General features: G+C 35.1%; 1 protein-coding gene and 1 non-coding gene across 4 annotated transcripts in view; both read left to right on the forward strand.

Moving 5' to 3' along the window:
* Lrrc28 (leucine rich repeat containing 28) overlaps positions 1-23126 on the forward strand; it is a 136142-nt gene that overhangs the window by 53737 nt on the left and 59279 nt on the right. The window lies entirely within an intron of this gene.
* On the forward strand, positions 20462-20587 carry LOC113187089 (U6atac minor spliceosomal RNA). The gene has a single exon (XR_003301379.1). It is a non-coding gene; the product is annotated as a U6atac minor spliceosomal RNA (small nuclear RNA).

Here is a 23126-nt window from a genome sequence, read left to right on the forward strand (position 1 = left end):
GGTTTACCCCTGAATGTAATCTGCCTCCTTTCTCTAGTAGCTTTTAATATTCTGTCCTTGTTCTGTATGTTGGATTTCTTCATAATTATGTGTCTTAGAGTTGCTCTATTATGGTTTTGAATGTTTGGGGTCCTGTAAGCTTCCAGGATTTGGCAATCCATTCCATCTTTCATATCTGGGAAGTTTTCTAGGATTATTTCATTTAATAGGTTGTCCATTCCTTTGGTTTGGACCTCTATACCTTCTTCTATCCTAATGACTCTCAAGTTTGGTTTTTTATGACATCCCATATCTCTTGGATAGATTGCTCGTGAGTTTTAAGCATCCTTTCTGTGTTGACTATATTATTTTCAAGTTGATAAACTTTGTCTTCATTATCTGATGTTCTGACTTCTACTTGATCTAGTCTATTTGTAATATTCTTGTTTGAGTTTTTAATTTGGTTTATGGTTTCCTGCATTTCTAGGATTACTGTTTGATTTTTTTTTTTTAAAATCTCTATCTCCTGGTAGAGCTCATTCTTTCCATTTGAATTTGTTTATTTAATTCATTTTCAAAATATACTTTCAATGCTTGGACTTGCTGTCTCATGTCTTCTCTAATATTCCTTTCCATCTGAGTTGGGTATGCCTTGAGTTCTTTCTCTGTCCATTTTTCTGATGCCTCTAGGTCCTCCTGTAGATTTAAGTTGTCCTGCATTGTTTGTACTCCTTTTATCCCTTGTTTTTTCATGTTGTTCACGTTACTTTCCAGATCTGTTTGACTGCTGTGTTTTTGCTATCTCCTATAAATTTGTTTTGGTTTTGTATATCTCTGTTGTCTCTCCTTTGTGGTGGGAGACTATGCCTAGAAATGTTGGGCTTTATTGTACTTTAAAGCTGATTCATTCAATTCATAAAAGGCTTCCGGATTCTGTATGCATATAGTGATTTGTTGTTTGTTCTTAAGACTTTATTGTTTAGGTTAGGTGCTATGATGGTATGAGGGTTAGTATGTCTTGGCTACTTTAGAAGATTGCTCTACTGAAGGGGGATACTAACCATCGATTGGATCAGGGTGTTGGTAGTAGCTAGGTATTTAGGAGCCGTATAGACAGCCTTGAAACATTCACCTATTTGCATTTAGACAGTTACATATAATGGAGGACGTAATGCTTGGGATGAAAGTTGGGGGTAGGGGTAAGGAAGGTGCTCTTAAAAAGAAAGAAGGAGAGAGAGACAGAATAGAGGAGAATGGAAAGAACAATAAAACTTGAAAAGGGAAAGAAAGAAGGAAAAGGGGAGAGAAAAAAATAAAATAAAAAACAAAATTAGGACTTAGAGATCTATTTTCTTCTCTTTCAGTAGGCGGAGCTGTGCCCTCCGAGCCAAGCTTCTGCCCTCTATGTGTCGACAGCAATCCCTGTAAGGCGGCTCCTGGGAGTCTCTCAATCCTGTTAGTCCAGAGTCGTTTCACTTCTCCGGCCCCTTCCCCCCTTCCTCCTGCCAGCCAGCCAGGTCCTGCTCACCGGAGGCGGTTCCCCAAGGATCTGGTTACACTTTCAGCCCCACCGAGTGCCCTATTTCCCGAATGACTGAGCACTCTCTCTGTCATTCATCTAAGCCCCAGTGCTGTGGAGCTGTGATGTGGGAGCCAACAGTTTAATTTTTCCGGACCCCTCTGGTGGGCACGCCCTCGGAAACTGGCGGCTAAGACCTTGGGTGTTGCTGCTGGTGGTAAGGGGTGTTGGGGATCGAGGATCCCCTCTGCTTCCCTTGGCCCCTACAGTCACAACCACTCCGCTGGCGGTAGGAGGAGTTGGGGGTCAGGAGTGCCCTTTGTTTCCCTCTGCCCCTACCGTCACGCCCTCTCCGTTGGCGATTGGGGGAGTTGGGGGTGGGGAGTCTTCTCTGCTTCCCTCCGCCCCTATGGTCACGCCCATGTCACTGGTGGTAGGGGGAGTTGGGGGTCAGGAGTTCCTTGGCCCTTACAGTCACGCCCACGGAGAGATTTTTGAAGTTTCCTGGTTGTTTGTATCTGGTGGGGGTGGGAGTCACACACCTGCTAAAGTGGATTCCGCTGGGAAGGAATGTCGTTGGCCGAACACTGGTGATGTCACCTCTCTGCTATGGCGGGCCCCAGGCTCCTTTTGGAGTGTCCGAATAGAGGGGTGGGACTGGTTTGTCTCTGGTCTGACCCAATCTCTGGTTTTAGTTCCCAGTTCCTATTTCATAAAGGCTTGGTTAGAGTCCCTTTGCTGCGCCTGCAGGGCAGCGCCTCGGAGGCTGTTCGCTGTTCAGCGGCAGCTGCCGGGTCTGAACCTCTGCGCTGTGTGGCAGAGATTCACTCGTCTGGGGCAAACTGTCACCTCCAATAAACTTACTAATTCCCAGCAGGTCTCCTTTCAGCGGATTTTTGCTAGAAGTTTCTCAGCAGGTAGAATCTAAGCATATTAATGCGTCTCTCTGATCCCATTAATGAGGAGGTACTGAAAGTGCTGCCTCCCCGCCCGCCGCCATGTTGGGTCCTCCATAGAGCAGTTTTAATCTGTTAAGTGACTTAAGTGACTTCAGTTAGCGGTATCATCTATAACAAAGCCAATGGAAGACTAAGTATATGTTGCTCAACTGCATGACCTTCAAAATCAGTGATTTTTAAAATCAACTAAAAGCAAGTAGAGTTAGGAAGTTTATTTAGGTTTTCTCCCCATTACACAAGTATAGCTTTAGAAATCATTTTGCTATCCTTTGCATTTGTCTGAAGTGGGGCTCATAAAGGACAATGGCATTTTCTCCATTCTTGCAGATTCACTTCTAAATATATAATCAAAGACATATATAAATCATTGATTATACTTTTCCAGGAAATGTTAAGATGTATGTACAACCTCAAATCTTGGATTTTATTTACTTATGACATCATCATCATTTTCATTCTCTTTACTCCAAAGAAATAATAAAATCCAGAAAATGTTTTTTATGGGTTCTCAAATCTTCAGAAAATGAAAAAAGGGAGAGATTTTATCTTAAAAATTATTCAAATAAGTAAGCTTGCAATTATTGTTAACAGTTTCCAGAAGAACACAGTGAAATTTGTGTTGATTTTTTAAAAATCTAAGGAATTTTTATACTGTTTTGCAGAGTGGTTACACCAATTTGCAGTCCCACCAGGAATGTGTGAGTGTGCCTTTTCCCCCCACATCCTTGCCAACACTTATTGTTGTTTGTATTATTTTTTTTAAGAGTGAGTGAGTGAGAGAGAGAGAGAGAGAGAGAGAGAGAGAGAATTGTTTAATATTTATTTATTTTTTAGTTCTCGGCGGACACAACATCTTTCTTTGTATGTGGTGCTGAGGATCAAACCTGGGCCACAGGCATGCATGCCAGGCAAGCGCGCTACCGCTTGAGCCACATCCCCAGCCCTTGTTTGTATTATTGATAACTGCCATTCTGATTGGCATGAGATGAAATCTTAGAGTAGTTTTGATTTGCATTTCTCTAATTACTAGAGATGTTGAACATTTTTTCATATTTGATTGATTGTATATTTTCTTCTGAGAAGTGTCTGTTCAACTCCTTAGCCCATTTATTATTGGATTTGTTTGTTTTTTTGTGTTTTTGGAGTTCTTTATATATCCTAGTGATTAGTGCTCTATCTGATATGTGTGTGGCAAAAATTTGCTCCCCAAATGTAGGCTTTTTTCCACCTCATTGATTGTTTCTTTTGCTGAGAAGAAGCTTTTCAATTTGAATCAATCCCATTTATTGATTCTTGATTTTATTTCTTGAGATATAGGAGTCTTATTAAGGAAGTTAGGTTCTAATAGGACATGATGATGATTTGGGTCTACTTTTTCCTCTATTAGATTCAGGGTCTCTGGTCTAATCCCTAGGTCCTTGATCCATTTTGAATTGAGTTTTGTGCATGGTGAGAGATAGGGGTTTAGTTTCATTTTGCTGCATATGGTTTTCCAGTTGTCTTGTATGAGATAATTGTATTTATGTGGGTTTGTCTCTGTGTCTTCTATTCTGTACCATTGGTCTATATGTCAATTTCGTGCCAATACCATGCTGTTTTTGTTACTATAGCTTTGTAGTATAGTTTAAGATGTGGTATTGTGATGCCTTCTGTTTCACTCTTCTTGCTAAGGATTGCATTGTCTATTCTGGGTCTTTTATTTTTCCAAATGAATTTCATTATGCTCTTTCTATTGCTATAGGAAAGGCATTGGGGTTTTAATTGGACACATTGAATCTGTATAGCATTTTGGGTAGTGTGGCCATTTTGACAATATTAATTTTGCCAATCTAAGAGCATGGGATATCTTTCCATCTTCTAAGGTCTTCTTCAACTTCTTTCTTTAGTGTTCTGTTGCTTTCATTGTAGAGGTCTCTCACCTCTTTTGTTAAGTTGATTCCCAAGTTTTGTTGTTGTTGCTGTTTTGTTTTTTGAGGCTATTGTGAATGGTATAGTTTTTCTAATTTCTCTTTCAGAGAATTTATCACTGATGTATAGAAATGCATTTGATTTATGGGTATTGACTTTATATCTAGCTATTGTGCTGAATTCATTTATTAATTCTGGAATTTTCTGGTGGAGTGTTTTGGATCCTATAAGTATAGAATCATGTCATCAGCAAATAATGATAATTTTAGTTCTTCTTTTCCTATTCATATCCCTTTAATTTCTTTCTTCTCTCTAATTGCTCTGACTAGAATTTCAAGGGCTATGTTGAATAGGAGTGGTGAAAGATGGCATCCCTGTCTTGTTCAATTTTTACAGAGAATGCTTCCAATTCTTTTGCCACTTAGAATGATGTTGGCCTTGGGTTTAGCATAGGTAGCTTTTACAATGTTGAGGTATGTTCCTACTATCCCAGTTTTTCTAGAGTTTTGAATACGAAAGGGTGCTATATTTTGTCAAATGCTTTCTCTGCATCAATTGATATAATCATATGATTCTTGTATTTAAGTCTATTGATGTGATGAATTATATTTATTGATGTTTGTATATTGAATCAACCTAGCATCCCTTGGATAAACCCCACTTGATTGTGGTGCACTAACTTTTTAATGTTGTTGTATGTGATTTGCCATAATTTTATTGAGAACTTTTGCATCAGTGTTCATCAGGCATATTAGTCTAAAATTTTCTTTCCTTTATGTGTCTCTGCCTAGTTTTGGTATCAGGATGATATCTAGCTTCATAGAATGAGTTTGGAAGGATCCCCCCTTTTCTAATTCATGGAATAATTTGAAGAGTATTGGTATTAATTCTACTTTGTAGGTCTTATAGAACTCAGCTGTGAATCCTTCTTGCCCCTGGCTTTTCTTGGTTGGCAGGCTTTTGATAGCATCTTCTATTTCCTTGCTTGAAATTGATCTCTTTAAATTTAAATTGGCTCATTTTGAGTTGATCATATGGCTCTAGAAATTTTTTGGTGTCTCTGAAAATATATACTAGAGTATAAATTTTCAAAATAGTTTCTAATTGTCTTCTGTATTTCCATAATGTCTATTATGATATTTCCATTTTCATTGTAAATTTTAGTACTTTGAGTTTTCTTTCTCCTTTTTCCTAGCATGGCCAAGGGTTTGTCAATTTTATTTATTTTTTCAAAGAACCAGTTTTTAATTATTTCTTTTGTTTCAATTTTATTGATTTCTGCCCTGATTTTAATTTTTTCCTCTCTTATACTACTTTTGGTTTGTTCCTCTTTTTCTAGGGCTTTGTGCTGTAACGTCAGATCATTTATTTGTTGACTTTTTCTTCTTTTAAGAATGAACTCCATTCAGTGAACTTTACTCTCAGCATTGCCTTCATAGTGTCCCATAGATTTTGATAAGTTGTATTGAAGTTCTCATTTTCCTTTAAGAAATTTTTAATCTCCTTGATGTCTTCTGTTATCCACGTGTCATTCAATAGCATATAGTTTAGTCTCCAGGTGTTGGAGTAGCTTCTTTTTTTATTTTTTATTTTTTTTTATTTTTTAAATTTTTTAAAGTTGTTGATAGACCTTTATTTTTATTTATTTGTATGTGGTGCTGAGAATCAAACCCAGTGCCTCTTACATGCTAAGCAAGCACTCTACCACTGAGCCACAACCCCAGCTCCTTCTTTTTTTATTTTATCATTGATTTGTAACTTCATTCTATTATGTTCAAATATAATGCAGGGTAGTATCTGTATTTTTTTAATATTTGCTAAGACTTGCCTTGTGGCGTAACATATAGTCTATTTTGGAGTAGGTTCCAAGTGCTGCTGAGAAGAAAGTGTATTCCCTTGTTGATGGATGGATGTTCTGTATATGTCTGTTAAGTCCAAATTATTGATTGTATTATTGAGTTCTATAGTTTCTTTGTTTAGTTTTTGTTGGGAAGATCTATCCAGTGGTTACAGCACAGCGGTGTATTTAAAGTCTATTTGGTTCTTGTAGTTGAGAAGGGTTTTTTTTAATATATATATATGGATGTCCCATTGTTTGTAGCATAGATATTTATGATTGTTATGTATTGTTGATGTTTGAATCCTTTAAGCAGTATGAAATGTCCTTCTTTATCTCTCTTCACTGGCTTTGGTTTGAAGTTCCCTTTATCTGATATGAGGATGGAATTCACTGCTTGTTTACGTGTTCCATGTGAGTGATGCGTTTTTTCCACCCTTTACCTTCAGTCTGTGGATGTCTTTTCCTGTGAGATGAGTCTCTTGAAGGCAGTATATTGTTGGGTATTTTTTATTTAGTCCAATCTGACAGTCTGTCTTTTAATTGCATGGTTTAGGCCATTCGTATTCAGGGTTATTATTGAAATATGATTTATATTCCCAGACATTTTGGTTTATTTTTGTTTTTTAACTTGACTTGATTTCTCCTTTGATTGGTCTTTCCTTTAGTGTAGTTCCTCCCGTTGCTGATTTTAATTGTTGTTTTTCATTTTCACCTCATGGAATATTTTGCTGTAAATGCTCTGTAGTGCAGGTTTTCTTGCTGTAAATTCTTTTAACTTTTGTTTATCATGAAAGGTTTGTATTTCATCATCAAATCTGATGTTTAATTTTTCTGGAAATAGATTATTGGTTGGCATTCATTTTCTTTCAGAGCTTGGTATATGTTATTCCAGGATCTCCTGGCTTTGAGGGTCTAGGTTGAAAAATCTACTGAGATCCAAATTGGTTTCCCCCTGTATGTGATCTGATTCCTCTCTCTTGTGGCCTTTAGCATTCTATCCTTATTCTGTATGCTAGGCATTTTCATTATAATGTGCCTTGGTGTAAATCTGTTGTAATTTTGTACATTTGGTGTCCTGTAAGCCTCTTGCATTTGATTTTCCAATTCATTCTTCATGTTTGGGAAATTTTCTCATATTTTTTCATTGAAGAGATTATGCATTCCTTTGATTTGAATCTCTGTGCCTTCCTCTATCCCAATAATTCTTATATTTGGTCTTTTGATGCTATCCCATAATTCTTGGATGCTCTGTTCATGGTTTCTTACCATCTTCACTGTGTGGTCAACTTTATTTTTTGAAAGTGAATATTTTTCTTCAGTATCTGATGTTGTGTCTTCCTAGTGATCTAGTCTGTTGGTGATGCTTTCTTTTGAGTTTTTTATTTCATTTATTATTTCCTTCATTTCAAGGATTTCTGATTCCTTTTTTCCCCCCAGAATCTCTTTTTCTTGAAGTAATCTTTTGCTACCTGTATTTGTTCCCTTATCTCTTTGTTGTTGTGATCAGTGATTGCCTGTATTTCCTCCTTTATCTCTTTGTTGGAGTTATCAATTTTTTGCCTGTATTTGCTCACTCAGGTCATTCTTTAATTCGTAGATTATTTTAATTATGTACATTCTGAACTCCTTCTCTGACATTTCATCCATTGTGCTGTCCATGCATTCTACTATTGTAGTATCTTGGTTTGTTTGGGGCACTTTCTTCCCTTGTTTTTTCATGTTGTCTATGTGTCTTCCTTTCTTGCAATGCAGATCTGAGCTATTACAGTTTCTACCCTATAATCTTGTAGTGTTCCTGCAGATTTACTGTAACTCATGTTGGTGTTGGGCTTCTAGTCCCTGGATGGTGTCCCACAATGGATGCTACTGCAACTAAAGGTGGTGGTGGTGGTGGTAGCAGAGATAACTCAAGATAGTAGTGGGAGTGTCCCAAGATGGATGCAACCACTTTCGGAGATGGGGCTCAAAGGTGGGCTGTCTGTTCAGAGATTTAGCTGCCTCCAGATGCTGTCTGTTGTCTCAAGGTGGTACTGTGTGGGGAGGGTTATGGTGATGGCTGCTGTGTCCCAAGATGGAGGTGTGCTAGGCCTGGGCTCCTGGGTAGGTTAGCATGGCTATTGTGCTAGGCCTAACCTTGGCCTCGACTCCCACATGGGTCCTTGTTAATGATTTTTATAATGCTAAAAGTGTCTTGGTGTTTTGGGTCACTAGCCTATGGAACTTTCTTATGATCTAATTAAAATGAACTGCCAGTGCAAAGTCACTGGTTACCTAAGATTTTTATGGTGGGAAACAGAATTTTGGGATCATATGTCAGCAAGGTCATTGGCAATCTATATGCTTGTTTTTTTGTTTATTAAACTTTAAATTTTGAGATAATTAGAGATTCACATACAGTTGTGAGTCCATATGCTTTGAACCAATCACTGTTTTGTTGTTCTTTTTTATTATTAAATAGTTTTGCACAAATTAGCCATTGCTACTTTATAGATAATGACAGGGGTGATGTAGAAAGGTTTGAAGTTGACTGAAACCCTATGGCATTAATTTTGTTAAACACCAACTATGATAATAGTCATGATTAAGATAGGGTATCACATGGGCCAGCAGGACCTTGATTAAATACCCTGTACCACCAAAAAAAAAAAAAAAAAAAAAATCAGAAACATAATCTTTGCCTACTAGCAGCCTGTTTCCCATCCTTTTTATTTTAAAATACAAATTCTAACAAAAAGTATCATACATTTAAAAAAGAATTAAAATGCCAAATTAGCAACTTGTGTGCTATTAATGAAATGAACTCATGTTTTCTATAAATTTTGACATAAAAATTTTAAATTCTGAGACTACATTGCTCATCCAGTAAGCCTTTTGTAAAGTTTGTAGTAACAATATTGACAAATTTAAGGTCATTTAAAATAATTTACGTGCTCAGCATGATGTCACACAGCTGGAATCTCAGTGGCTCTGGAGGCTAAGGAAAGAGGATCACAAATTCAAAGCCAGCCTCAGCAACCTAACCAGGCCCTAAGCAACTTAGTGAGATCCTGTCTCAAAATATAAATAAATAAATAAAAATTAAAAGGCCTGGGGATGCAGCTCAGTGGTTAAGTGCCCTGGGGTTTAATCCCTGGCATCCCCTGCACTCCCTACAAATCATTTCAGTCATACTTTTAGTCACTCATAAAATATGATTTATATTATATAACTATTTTTTTTAATGAAAGTGAATACAAAGGAAATATTAGTTATTTGAAAAATACTTTTACATATTTTTGTTATTTCAAACCAGAATGGCCTTTTTTTAATTCTTTTAGTTTCATTTACTAGCATTCTGGTTGGGACTTTTGTTGTGAAGAATTTCTGTGGGAGAAGCCACTTGTCTATGAATAATGAAAGACAATTTTTGTGGAAGGATTTAACGGGGATTATGGATAGGACCCATTCCATATGCTGTAAGATACTTTTTAATTACTGGTAACCTATTCGAAACATGTATATGTCCCTTTAAGGGACATATATACCTCTTTGCCTAGAGGGAAGAAAGAAGGAATTTGATGTATGATGGGAGAGGATTATAAAGACAGAGTTAAGATTTAACTTAGAAACTCTTTGAATGTCCTTCAGAAGAACTGTAATACTAAAATTAAAAGTATCTGCAAAACTGTGTTGAAAGGCCCATGACTAATACAAGTTTGGGTGTCAGGGAAGGTTTTCTTAAGGTGACAGTCTAAGGTTATATTAATCAGGATCTCACAAATGTTGCACATACACAAGGATTTCAAGGATCATGAGTGCTAAAATAAACTATGATTTTGTATCCCATTTTCATTTTCTTTCCCTTGAGCAGAGTCCAAAATAGTACCTTTTTATTTTTCCTATAAAAAAGAAAAAAAAAAAAAGAACTACTCTTACAATGTTAGGTCCTTCTCATGGAGCAGATAAGAAAAATGTATGTTTAAATGTTGATTATCAACATTTTCCAAACTACTCTACATACCCTGTGAAAAAATGTTGCCATGGCCAAATGAATGGGAACCTGCAGTTGAGTCACAATTAAACGGGTTTCTTAACTAGATAACTGCTTTTTAATATGCTAATGTGTGTTATGATAAACAATGTAGCATATTGTTTTTCCTAAACTCATTAGACACTGGGAACACTGCTCTAAACTGGCAGTTATGTGAACATAGTTTGAGTAAACACCACTCAAAATGAAATAGCTCTGTAGTAACTACAATTACAATTATTTGTTGCAATTATTTGGTTTAGATAAAATTAATGTGGGTTATATGTGGGCATTGTTTTAGTTTTTGTGTATGTGTGTTGTTTTGACCTAATTGTTTTGTTTTATTGAACTGCCAGTTCAAATAATAGGATGGATGAGTAGAGCTTAACATTAACTTAAAAATTGTTAAAATTCTTGGCAATTTATTTTGCACTTAAAGTTATTTCTGGAAAAAAAAAACTGTTGAGTTGTTTGCCATTCCTTATATGCTTACAAGTTTTGGTTGTTCTTTTTATTCCGCTATTCTGTTAGTTCCTGTTATTGAATAGCATTTGAAAGCTTTGTTAATGCAGTGCCCAACAAAAGATTTATAGAGCACAATAAAAGACTTTGAACTCCAGTATATATTGACTGGCTTGCAGCAAAGCAATAGTTCTCTTTGTAGTATTTTTGCAAAAGGTTGTGGAATAAATAGAACTCTAAAGAAGTATATTTTTATGTGTTCTCATTAGAAGCACAGTACTTTTTCTATGACACCTGTATTTGACAGAAACTATATATACTTTGGATTTTTTTTTCATTTTATAGTGTCACAACTTGTGAGACTAACAAAGATTTTTATAAAAGCACTGCATATATACTTATCAAATTGTTTTGTATTTCAGCAAACCAAAATATTAAGAAATCAAATTCTTAGATTTTTAATTTATTTGTGATCATTCTTAGGTAAAATAAATGCAACTAGTAAATTGGAAATGAAAATAGTTGCATTTCTTGTTCTAACGAATCCCAAACAATGTAATGAGGTACTACCATATTAGCATGCAATTACTTTAATTTTTATTATTACAAAAGTAATACATGGACATAGAAATAAAGTTTAAACAGCATAGAAAAGTTTAAAAGTCTACTTCTTTCTATGCCTTATTTTATTCCTAGCCTTGATATTAATCATTTCTTAATACTTTTTGTTTTCATTCTGCAGGTGGTTACCTCCATAAGGCTAAACAATTGCAAATAATAAATCTAGAGACATGTTACTTTTGTATTAAGATTGATGACCCAAATAAGCAAATTCAGAAATTTATAAATTCATCTGGGGCACGGTGGTGCGCACCTGTAATTCCAGCCTCTCAGAAGGGTGAGGCAGGAGAATCACAAGTTCAAAGCCAGCCTCAGCAACTTAGCAAGGAACTTGGCAACTCAGAGACCCTGCTCTAAATAAAATATTTAAAAAGGGCTGGGAATGTTGCTCAGTGGTTAAGTGCCCATGGGTTCAATCCCTACTAATACCAAAAAGAAAAAGAAAAATTCACAAATTCAGTTTACAAATTCTCATGTAAATAGTGATAATGTAAGTTTCTTATTGTTTCTTACAAAGGATATTTATTTAGAAATCAGTTACTTTTTAAAATTTGTTTTAGATACACATGGCAGTACAATGATTAGAAATCAGTTATTTAATATGAAATTATTTTAATTAATGGAGAATTTTGTTTAATCATAAGATTTGTATGTTGTACACCCTATGTTTTTCCAGTGGTTTTTAAGTATTCTATCATTGGGGGGATCAACAACCAAACCACTCCATTTTTCAAAGTGGTTACTTATGCAAAATTTAAAGAAACTGAAATTAATCAATTTGGTCACATGAAATGTATATACCCTAAATATTTTCTCCTTCAAATTTCTCCTTGTTTGGGGTTTAGAAAGTGAGATGAACACAGTTGTCATCATAACATCATTCTTTCCAGAGAACAAAATATGGACTGCTTTTAGTTATTCTCTGCAAAGTAGGGAAATAAAAAAAAATTATTCTGGAATTATGATGCTGTGATATTTCTTAAGGCAGTGATCCTAATAGTTTTATACCTACAATGGACACCTAGTGGTTTCATTCAACTCAAAGCCTGAAAATTCTTTGTGTTACCTCAGTAAAGCAGAAAAGGCCTACTTAGAAGAAATCTGTGAAATAGACAATCACTAAAATGAAACATAAAATGAAAATCTACGTATGTGGTCTCCATAAATCTTGTAGAATGAGGAAGATAAAGGGTTTTTCCAAGAAGAAATCCATGTGCTGATACAAGGCGATAATAAAGATGCTAAGTTTCATAATAAATGCTTTTGAAATTCAATGACAGAATATATCTGAAGAAGAGAGATGTGCCCTTTCTTTCTAGCAGTTAGTTATAATTGCCAGTTAGCAAAAACACTTCCTAGGTTTTTTTTTCTTCTCTTCTGCAATATTCTTAGTGGCATTTTATCATGTACCTCAAATACCAAATTGATTATTTGGTTAGATGTTCAGTAAACATCTGGAAAGTAATTTATTTTTAAAAATACTGAGGGAGATTCTAGTGCATAATTTAATTGCACACAAAGCACCAAGTAAAATATCAAAACAAGGTGATTTTCTTTATTGCAGTACTTCTTTAACATTTAAATTTTTTCTATTGGAAATTAATTGGAAATCTTGTCACCCTGTCATAAATATTTAAGTCAAATCAGTTTCTTTTGTCTTTCTTAAATGTCATATGTTCAGAAACATTTAAAGTTCTCAAATAATGTTAATTATATTTCATAAATATAATAGATATTCTGGTAAGAGGGCTTCTTAATTACCAATCTGATTTTGTTAAAAAAATAAGTTCCCATATGATTATATTAGAAAGATACATAATTCATAGATTTTTACAGTGTGATTTCAGATATTGATTTTATTCTCAGATCCTTTGTTATTAAATATAACCTTCCACATATTCAAAGTTATAGATATATAGCAAGCTCCTTATGAGTATGGACAGTTTTGTCCCTATGTTGGCAGCCCCTAAATAATGCATTACTGGGAGTATTAAAATTGTTAATCATAAGTTCATGTTTATAGATTGTTATCCCTTGGAGCCAGTAGAATCAATGGTTAGGTTCCAAAGCAAGTCTCCCAACACGTATTTAAGTTATAGTACATGGACAGTTGTGGTAGGGATGGAACCCAGTGCCTTTGCCCATACTAGGGAAGTGCTCTACTCCTGAGCTAACCTCCAAGGCCCCTATGGTGCCTTTGAAGTCCATTGTTCACTTGCTCTTATAGAAAGGAACATGTGCAAGTTCAGTTACAGTGTAGCATAAGCATGAACCTGGGAGAATTATACTGGTGCTGTTTGAGCCCTAAAAATAAACACCCTCTCACTCTTATTAGATCATCATGTGAGCCAAGTGGAAGCTATTTCTAACCCATCCAGCAGTAGGTCAGTTACAACATGGATTTGGTTTTTCCAAACTGGATAGATTTGGTAGTACCTTCTCAAATGTGAAAATGATATAAAAACAAATATATTTAGATTCCAAATTTATAAAGTCACATCATTCATTTCTTTAATTAGTTTTTGAAGACCTTTGTTTCAAGAAGACTCCAAGTTTTTAGTTTGAAATAAGATCTCCTAATAGGGGCTGGAGTTGAGGCTCTGTTGTAGAGCGCTTGCCTGGCATGTGTGAGGCCCTGGGTTTGATCCTCAGCACCGCATATAAATAACTTAAATAAAAGATCCATTTACAGCTAAAAAAGAAAAAATTTTAAAAAAAAAGATCTCCTAATATAGGAGTTTCTAAATGATTCCCCGGAGAGCATCATTATTATAAGAATGCCTCTAAACTGTCACTGAGGATACTAATCTTATTTAAGCCTTTAAAGAATTGTTTTTCTTTTGGACTTGCCTTCAGAGTTTGAGGCATGTTCTTAATAAAATTGTGGTGGCAGATCCTTATCATTTTTAGAGTGGATTTGATGCCTAGAATCCATGTAATAATTGTCTATCAAGGCAAGTCCAAAATAGGAAGTCAAAAAATATGAAACTAAATCATTGAATTGGCTTTGCTGGCTTATGACCTTGAAGGACAATATGTATTTGCTTACATAGCTTCTGAAATGCTTGCTGAAATTTAGTTACATTATTTTATTCTGTAAGTTACACACATTGTATTTATTTCTTTAAAGCTATATGAGCTATAGGAAATAACACAAGAATTAGAAAGTACATAAAAGTCTAAGGCTATTTAGCATTTGGGCAGCTGGTCTTCTATCAGCAATTTCTTATAGAATACTCCCATCATTTGCATTCACAGAGATAATCCTAAGAGATTGATGAAAATTAAATTATATTCAGTGTGTAACAAATCTCTGGCAGTCTAGGATTTCATATTTCTTTTTTCCAGGACTTGTGAGTCACCTCCAAAGTCCACAACAGTTGTAGTTTTTTTTTATTAAGCAACTATTCTGAATTGTGTGATTTTTTTTAATTTTTAATTTTTGCAGCTCCACTCTAGTCTGTGCTCACTTAACAAGTGAGGCAGTTTAAGAAATTTGTTAATTATTTCAGAATATTTACTGAATGCTTATCATGTCTGAGACAACTAGAGCAGGAACCCTGCTTTTATAAAGTTTATTTTCTAGTGGGAGATACAGGTATAGTTAACAGGTAAATAAATTAATAAACCAAATAAATTATGGTAAATGCAAGGAAGAAAACAAATGATAGATGCTATAATTGAGAAGTGGAGGACCTACTTAGTCATTGAAGATCTTTGTGAAAATATGATCATAAAGTTCTAAAAGACAAGAATGAATCTATTGAGCTGGGGGTGTAGTTCAGCGGTACAATATGTGCTTACCATACGTTCAGTCCCCAGTACCAAAAAAAAAAGAATCAGTCTACATGTTTAAGAGGCAGGCAAAGAACATTCCTGACAGGTGATAGCAGATTCAAAGGCTTTGAGGGAAGAAATCTCTTGACATTTTATTGGACCTGACAGAGGACAAGGTAACTTGATTGTAGTGAGGTAGGTGAAAGAGGCAGGCCAGGGCTGATCAGGGGAATGTTGCTGGTAAGATGGTATTCAAGAATTCTGTTTACAGACATGGAGTAGGAAGCAAGGGCAGAATTTGAGGCAAAGAAGGAACATGACATGACCTATAGTAATACCACTTTGGCTTCTGGGTGCAAAATGGATTGGAAAGGGCAAGAATAGAAGCAAAAAGCTAAAATGCTGTCTTGTGAGCTCCAGATGTGGATAATATGGCCTGGGAGAACAGACAGTTTGGGTAAAGTCATACAGCTAAGTGAGTGATAGTTTTAAATCTAGGTTAGTTTAACCTGTGTTTTCCTTACTGCTAGATTAAAAGCTTTTAGAATAGATGTTTCTGGTCACTTATACCTCAAATTATGATGACTTTTCTTGTTGAATTCCTTCTCTTGTTAGTCTGTTTCTTTACTTCCTATTATTTCCTAGGCAGGTATTCCTTTTTAGTAAGATGCTCCCTTATTCTTTGTTCCTTTAGAATTTCACTGCCTTTTTCCTTCTGCCATTTCTAATCTATTAAGGTCATTAAATGAATTTTTGATTTTCATTTACATTTTAATTCTAAAATTTCCATTAAAAATAATACCAACTTTTATGCTGAGACTCCCTGTCTCTTTATTCATCAAGACTAATTTTGTTTAATTTTAAAACTGTTTTAAATTTTTAACATTTATTTGTAATACCTGCTTTAAAGTCTTTGATAAATTGAATGCCTTGTCTATTTCTAGGGCAGTTTCTATTGACAATTTTTTCTCCCTTTTCTGACCATGAGCCATATTATCTTGTTTTATTGTCTAGCTTTTAGGGGTTTTTGTTTGGTTGATTTTCTTTTTTATGGTAGAATCTTCCAGGTGGCATACACCTATAATTCTAGACACTCGGGAGGTGAAGCAGGAAGATTGCAAGTTTAAGGCCAGTCTGGTCAACTTAGTGAGACCCTATCTCAAGAAAGGATTTGGGATGTAGCTCAGTGATAAAGCACCCCTGGGATCAATCCCCAGTGCAATCAATCAGTCAATCAATAACTGACATGTAGGACTCTAAATTCTTCTGACTTCCTCTGCACATTGGGTAGTTTAGTCATGCCTAATCACCTTGAACTTGTTTAGAATTGATTTTGTTAGTATATATACTGGTGTGGAAAACCTAGGGTGTTTTTCAAATTCTTTTGTCAGAGCAGGGCTTAGCTGCTAACCTCTGCCTTCCCTTGTCCAATCTTGGCTTCAGGCTTTGTTAGATGGGTGTGGAATAGGTCTCAGTCTAGGATGTGGTTTTTCTGGTGAGGCTTTTTTTGGTTTCTCAGTCGGATGTCAAGGTCTTTCTTCTCTGGCTGGTCTAGGACTTCAGTGCACTTCAGAACTATTTGAACACCTCTGACCTGCTGTTGGCCTCTAGCAGTACTCTCTGATAACCTTTGAGTTTTCTCACCTGGCCCTATCCAGGAACTGGAGGGAGTCCTCTACATTGGCTTCTGCCTCCTTAATTTTCCCATCACTTCTCTTTTCTCTTGCTCTCTGCTCCTCAGATTCCAGCTGCGCAGCTGCTTCCAATTCTGATTTCTGCCCCCTAAGCGTGAGGATTACTATACTTGGATCTATCTACACTCTTATTGTAATGACATTATTTGTGTCTTATGCCAATTCCATGCTGTTTTGCTGAAACTCCTTAGTATTTTTCATATTTTTAGGGAATTATTATTCTTTGGGGGACTATATTTCTTTTAAGTCAGTTTTGTCAATTTAAAAGTAATTACAATTCTTGTTGGAGTAGAGTCACATATACATATTAATTTTTAGAAGGTTGCTGTTTTCATGAAGTTGAGTCTTGCTATCCACAGTGCTGTTTTTCTTTTTTTGAGATCCTGTTTAAATCTTTCAATAAGTTTTTATAATTTCACTACTAGGAGTCTTGAGCTTTTCTTAATGTATTTCTAGATATTCTATAGTTTTAGTCAATAATGTGGGTAGAAATTTTGTTATTGTTTCTAACATGTTATTGTGATATAGAGAGAAGTATTGGTTGTTTAAATATTTCTTGTGTTAGCTGTCTTCACAAATTTTTATTACTCTAGTCTTTTTTCTTTTCTGGTTCTGTTAGGTCCACAGTTATATTATTTTCACTTAGAGATGATATTGTCTCTTCTTGTCTATGTTTATTTCACTTTTTAAAATATTTCATTACATTTAACCTTTCAAGCAATGGCAAATAATTGTTGTGGTACTGACATCACTAGATTTACTTACTTAAGCTGTTGTCACATTCTTACTTGATTTGATTTGCTAGTATTCCTAACAGAATTTTTAAGTCTATGTTTTTAAAAGAGTTGAGAGTTTTCCTTTCTTAGCTACCCTTCCCCATGGTTTAAGATAATTTGGGTAAAATATATAATAACCATTGTCTTAGAGTTGCCTATACCATTCAGTGCAGTGACATACTGTATAGGTTTGTAACCTAGTAACCATAGAAGATACCATATAGCCTTGATGTGTGGTAGGCTGTGCATGTAAGTATGCTTTATGGGATTTATATGACAAAAATGCCAAATGATGAGTTTCTGAGAACATATCCTGGTTGTTGAGTGATGCATGACTATAATAATTCAGTTTAAAAAGGACTTTAATTCTCATGTCAGAGAAGCAAGTTAAACTCCTTCTTAAGGACACATGAATTCTGCTTTAAAATAAAATTACTTGAGAATATATCCAGGATTTGATCCCAGTTGTTATGAGTAATATGTAGAAGTTTGCATGGTGATTTTAGTTAACTCAAGGATGTGTGGCACCTGGATGCTGTTCTTGTCCCTTTAAGCCTCCATCAAAATGGACTTACATTTCAGTTGAATCCAAGTTGCTTTTATTTCATTTGTTTGACCAAAGAAGGTAGTCTTCTCCCAAGAGCCCCTTTCTCTCTCAGACATAATGTGTTTATAATTTTTTTACTGATAAAAACTACATCAATTATGAAAGTATTTATATTCCAAATTTATATTTAAAATATTGTATACTGTGATGAACTGAAAATTAGAAATATTTTTGCCATGTATTGTTGGATTTGATTAAATGATATATCTCATTTAATCACATCATTAACCTCTTGAGTTAGATGTTATATAATATCTCCTGTTTTTAAGGAAACTTTTTGTTTGCAAACCAGTGATCTAAATAATTGAGTAACTAGCTCAAATTTGCACAGCTTTTAAGTAAACAGAATTATGATTTGAACCTACTTCTACATAATAAATCATATATCTTCTACAGCCCCATCAAGAGAAAATAGACAAATATAAAGAGGGAGACTTACTGTGTAAAAAAATGGAATTTGGCTATGAAATATTGTATTTCATTTTTTTGTATGATCCCCTTACCCAGAAGTGCTGTGGAGTTTAAATTAGAGCTGTTTTTAGTGGTACCGGAAAAAGCCAGAGCTTGAAAATAGCAAGCCTTCTTATTGACTCTGTGGTCACTGGCTTGGCTTGCCGTGGGTGGCTTCCTTCCCATTCCATTTAAATTTTAGGTTAGTTCAGTGTACATCTTCACAGAATGATGATCTAAACTTACTGTTTTTTCTTTTCAAATTGACGCTCTAATGCTATTTTTATGCTTAGTCTAAGTAATTATGATGTGGCAATAATGAATTTGTTTTCAGGATACTCTACGTAAGCAGCTGAAACGTTTTAAGGTATTGTATATTTAGCATAAAAGTAAACACTTACTACCAAAAATTGTGGAGTTAGGATTATTCCACGGACATTAAGGAAGTGAGGTATACAAAGTGATGTTTACTTCCAAGGAGGAAAGAAAAGCAGGTGAGAGTGGTGTGGTGACCAGGAGACCCAGCTGAAAAGAGTAGGATTCTACCAGGATTCCAAAACAAGTGTTATACATTAGTGTTACTAATACATTAATTTGAAGGTGACATAGAAATAAATATTTTTGAAGATGTCAATAGTGCTGAATTTAAAAATTAATTATAGATACTTGTTAAAAAGAAACACAATTATATTGAAAAGAAGACTTTGGAAAAATACAAGGGGCACTTTACTAGAAATAAAAAGTTATATAACTGGTTAAATTATGGGAAATCTGCACCTAGAATAACTTTTGTGCTTATTTAGAATGTTCAGATAATCCCGTATCTGAAATTTTTAAAGTTTCGATTTAACAAACAATACATGTAGCTGGGCATGATGGAGCCCACCTGTAATCTCTGCAACTCGGGAGACCGAGGCAGGAGGATCACAAGTTTAAAGCCAGCCTCAGCTACTTCGAAAGAACCTAAGCAATTTAGTACAATAAAAATTTAAATGGGCTGGGAATGTGGCTTTGTGGTTAAGCATCCCTGAGTTTAATCCCCAGAAAAAAAATTAACATTTAAAGGAATTTTTTTTGTTTAGTTTATATTTATTTGTTTCGTTTGTTGGTTTTTTTCAGTGTTAGAAATTGAACCTGGGGCCTTGTGATGCTGGACAAGCACTCTATCACTGAGTTACATCCCCAGCCCAAGAATTTTGAGTTACTGTTTTTATTTTAATACACAGGAAAATTCATCCTTCTGATGTACAGTCATGTAGCCACCATCACACTCAAAATATCTAAGAATTTTCACACCCTCCAAGATCCTCCTGTACAAACCTTTGTCCGCTTATATATAAACCTTATATATAAACCTTTGTCCACTCTTCAGGCCTTGGCAATCTGTTTTCTATTTCAGTAGTTTTGCCTTTACCAGAATATTGTATAAATGGAATGGTATAGTACATATCCTTTGAATCTAGCTTCTTTTGTTTGGCACAGTGCAATTGAAACTCAGCTGTTTTCCATGTGTCCTTAATTTATTCCTTTTTATTGATTAGTACTATTGGATTGTATAGATATGCCAGAGTTTGCCCATTTGCCTGCTAAAAAACATTTATTCATCTTTTTCAAAATTGTTTTGGCTTTTCTAAGTACTCTGCATCTTAAATATAAAACTTAAAATCAACCTGTTAATATCTACTTTTAAAAAAGCCTCCAGAGATTTTGATAAGGGATTGTGTTGATCAATTTGAGCAGTATGGCATCTCAACAATATTAAGTCTTCATATCCATAAGGTCAAAGTGTCTGTTTATTTAGGTCTTTATATATTCTTTCAGCAATATTTTGTAGTTTTTACTATATAAGTTTTATATTTTGTGTTATATGAAAGGAGAGAAGGTTAGCACTAGCCTTGACAAAGATGGAAGAGGCCCTTGGGCCTGACAACACTCGTACAGTTAAGGCATTACCACCTACTTCTTGGCATCTAACCATCGTTTTTAGAACACTCAAGAAAGAAATTAAAAGAAGATTAAAATTAAAAGAAATTAAAAGAAATTAAAAGAAGACCTTAGAAAACGGAAAGATCTCTCATGCTCTTGGATAGGCAGAATTAATATTGTCAATATGATCATACTACCAAAAGCACTATACAGATTTAATACAATTCCAATCAAAATCCCAGTGACATTCCTCATAGAAATAGAAAAAGCAATCATGAAATTCATCTGGAAAAGTAATAGAACAGCCAAAGCAATCCTTAACAAGAAGAGTGAAGCAGGAGGCATCAGACCTTAAACTGTACTACAGAGCAATAGTAACAAAAATGGCATGGTATTGGCACAAAAATAGATAAATACAGTTATCTCATACTTGACAAAGGTGCCAAAAACTTATATTGGAGAAAAGATAGTCTCTTTAACAAATGGTGCTGGGGAAACTGGAAATCCATAAGCAGCAAAATAAAATTAAACCCTTACCTCTTGCCATGCATAAAACTCAACTCAAAATGGATCCAGGACCTAGGGATGAGGCCAGAGACCCTGTGCCTAATAGAAGAAAAAGTAGGCCCAAATCTTCATCATGTCCAATTAGGCCCTGACTTCCTGAACAAAACTCTTATAGCTCAAGAAATAAAATTAAGAATCAATAAATGGAAAGGATCCAAACTGAGAAGCTTCTTCTCAGCAAAAGAAACAATCTGTGAGGTAAAGAGAGAGCATAGAGAATGGGAGCAAATTTTTACCACATGCACATCAGACAGAGCACTAATCTCCAGGATATATAAAGAACTCAAAAACCTTAACATCAAAAAAATAAATAACCCAATCAATAAATGGGCTAAACATTACCACCTACTTCTTGGCATCCAACCATCATTAGATGGTTACACAAGGATACACCCAGATATTATCACAGACACCTCTCAGAAGAAGATATACAAATGGTCAACAAATATATGAAAAAAGGTTCAATATCTCTAGTAATTACAGAAATGCAAGTCAAAACTATTCTAAGATTTTATCTGACTCCAGTCAGAATGACAGTTAAGAATATAAGCAACAGGGCTGGGGTTGTAGCTCAATGGTAGAGCACTTACCTAGCATGTGTAAGGGTTCAGTCCTGCGCACCACATAAAAATAAATAAATAAATAAATAAAATAAAGGTATTGTGTCCAGCTACATCTAAAAAATAAAAATTTTTAAAAAAGAATACAAGCAACAATAAGTATTGGCAAGGATGTGGAAGGAAAGACACACTCTTACATTGTTGGTGGGACTGCAAATTGGTGCAACCAATCTGGAAAGCAGTATGGAGATTCCTTAGAAAACTTGGAATGGAACCATTTGACCCAGCTATCCCACTCTTCTGTCTATACCCAAAGGACTTAAAACCATCATACTACAGTGACAATGCCATATCAATGTTTTTAGCAGCTCAATTCATAATAGCTAAACTGTGCCCTTCAATAGATGAATGGATAAAGAAACTGTGGTATATATACTCAATGGAATATTACTCAGCATTAAAGGAGAATAAAATTATGGCATTTACAGATAAATAGATGGAGTTGGAGAATATCATGCTAAGTGAAGTAAGCAAATCCCCAAAACCAAAGGGGATTTTCTCTCTGATAAGTTGATGCTGATCCATAATGGTGGGGGAGGCATGGGGAAAATGGAGGAACTTTGATTGGGCAAAGGGGAGGGAGGAAAAGGGATGGGGCATGAGGGTAAGAAAGATGGTGGAATGAGATGGACATCATTACCCTAGGTACATATATGAAGATAGGAATGGTGTGACTCTACTTTGTGTACAACCAGAGTAATGAAAAATTGTGCTCCATATGTGTACTATGAATTGAAATGCATTGTGCTGTTATGTATAACAAATAAATGAATAAAATTTTTTAAAGTTTATATTTTTTGTTCAATTTATTCTACACTTTTCATTTTTGAGGATATTCTGAGTGGGATTATTAATTTTATTTTGGCATATTTTTCCTGGTATATAGAAAGCAACTGATTTTTAAAAATTTTTAGCATTTATTGTAAGTTACGTATACATTTCCTTCCATCCTCCCTTCCTTCCTTCCTTCCTTCTTTCTGTTATTTACTACACAAGGATACACCCTAATTTTTATCACAAAAGCATGGAGTACAACCTGCTCCAGTTCAGTCTCCAGCACACCCTTTCCCTACTGCTCCCCTCTCTCTACTCCACTGATCCCTCTTCAATCAATTTACAGTGTACTTTTTTTTTCTGTTTTAATTAGTGCCCTGTGGATATACCTGATGCTGGAATCCATTGTGCCACATCCATGCACACACACATTCATTCCACTCTTCTTCCCTTTGCCTGGCCCTTGTCCTCCTCCTCAATCCCTTTTGTCTACTCTACTGATCTTTCCTCTGTTTTGATGAAATTCCCTCTTCATTTTTTATTTATTCCCCAAAGCAACTATTTTTTAAATATTGATCTTTTATCTAGTGACCCTATTACACTTGTTAGTCCTAGCTAGTAGTTTTTATGGATCCCTT

The sequence above is a fragment of the Urocitellus parryii genome, chromosome 6, assembly GCF_045843805.1.
Source record: "Urocitellus parryii isolate mUroPar1 chromosome 6, mUroPar1.hap1, whole genome shotgun sequence".
NCBI lineage: Eukaryota > Metazoa > Chordata > Mammalia > Rodentia > Sciuridae > Urocitellus > Urocitellus parryii.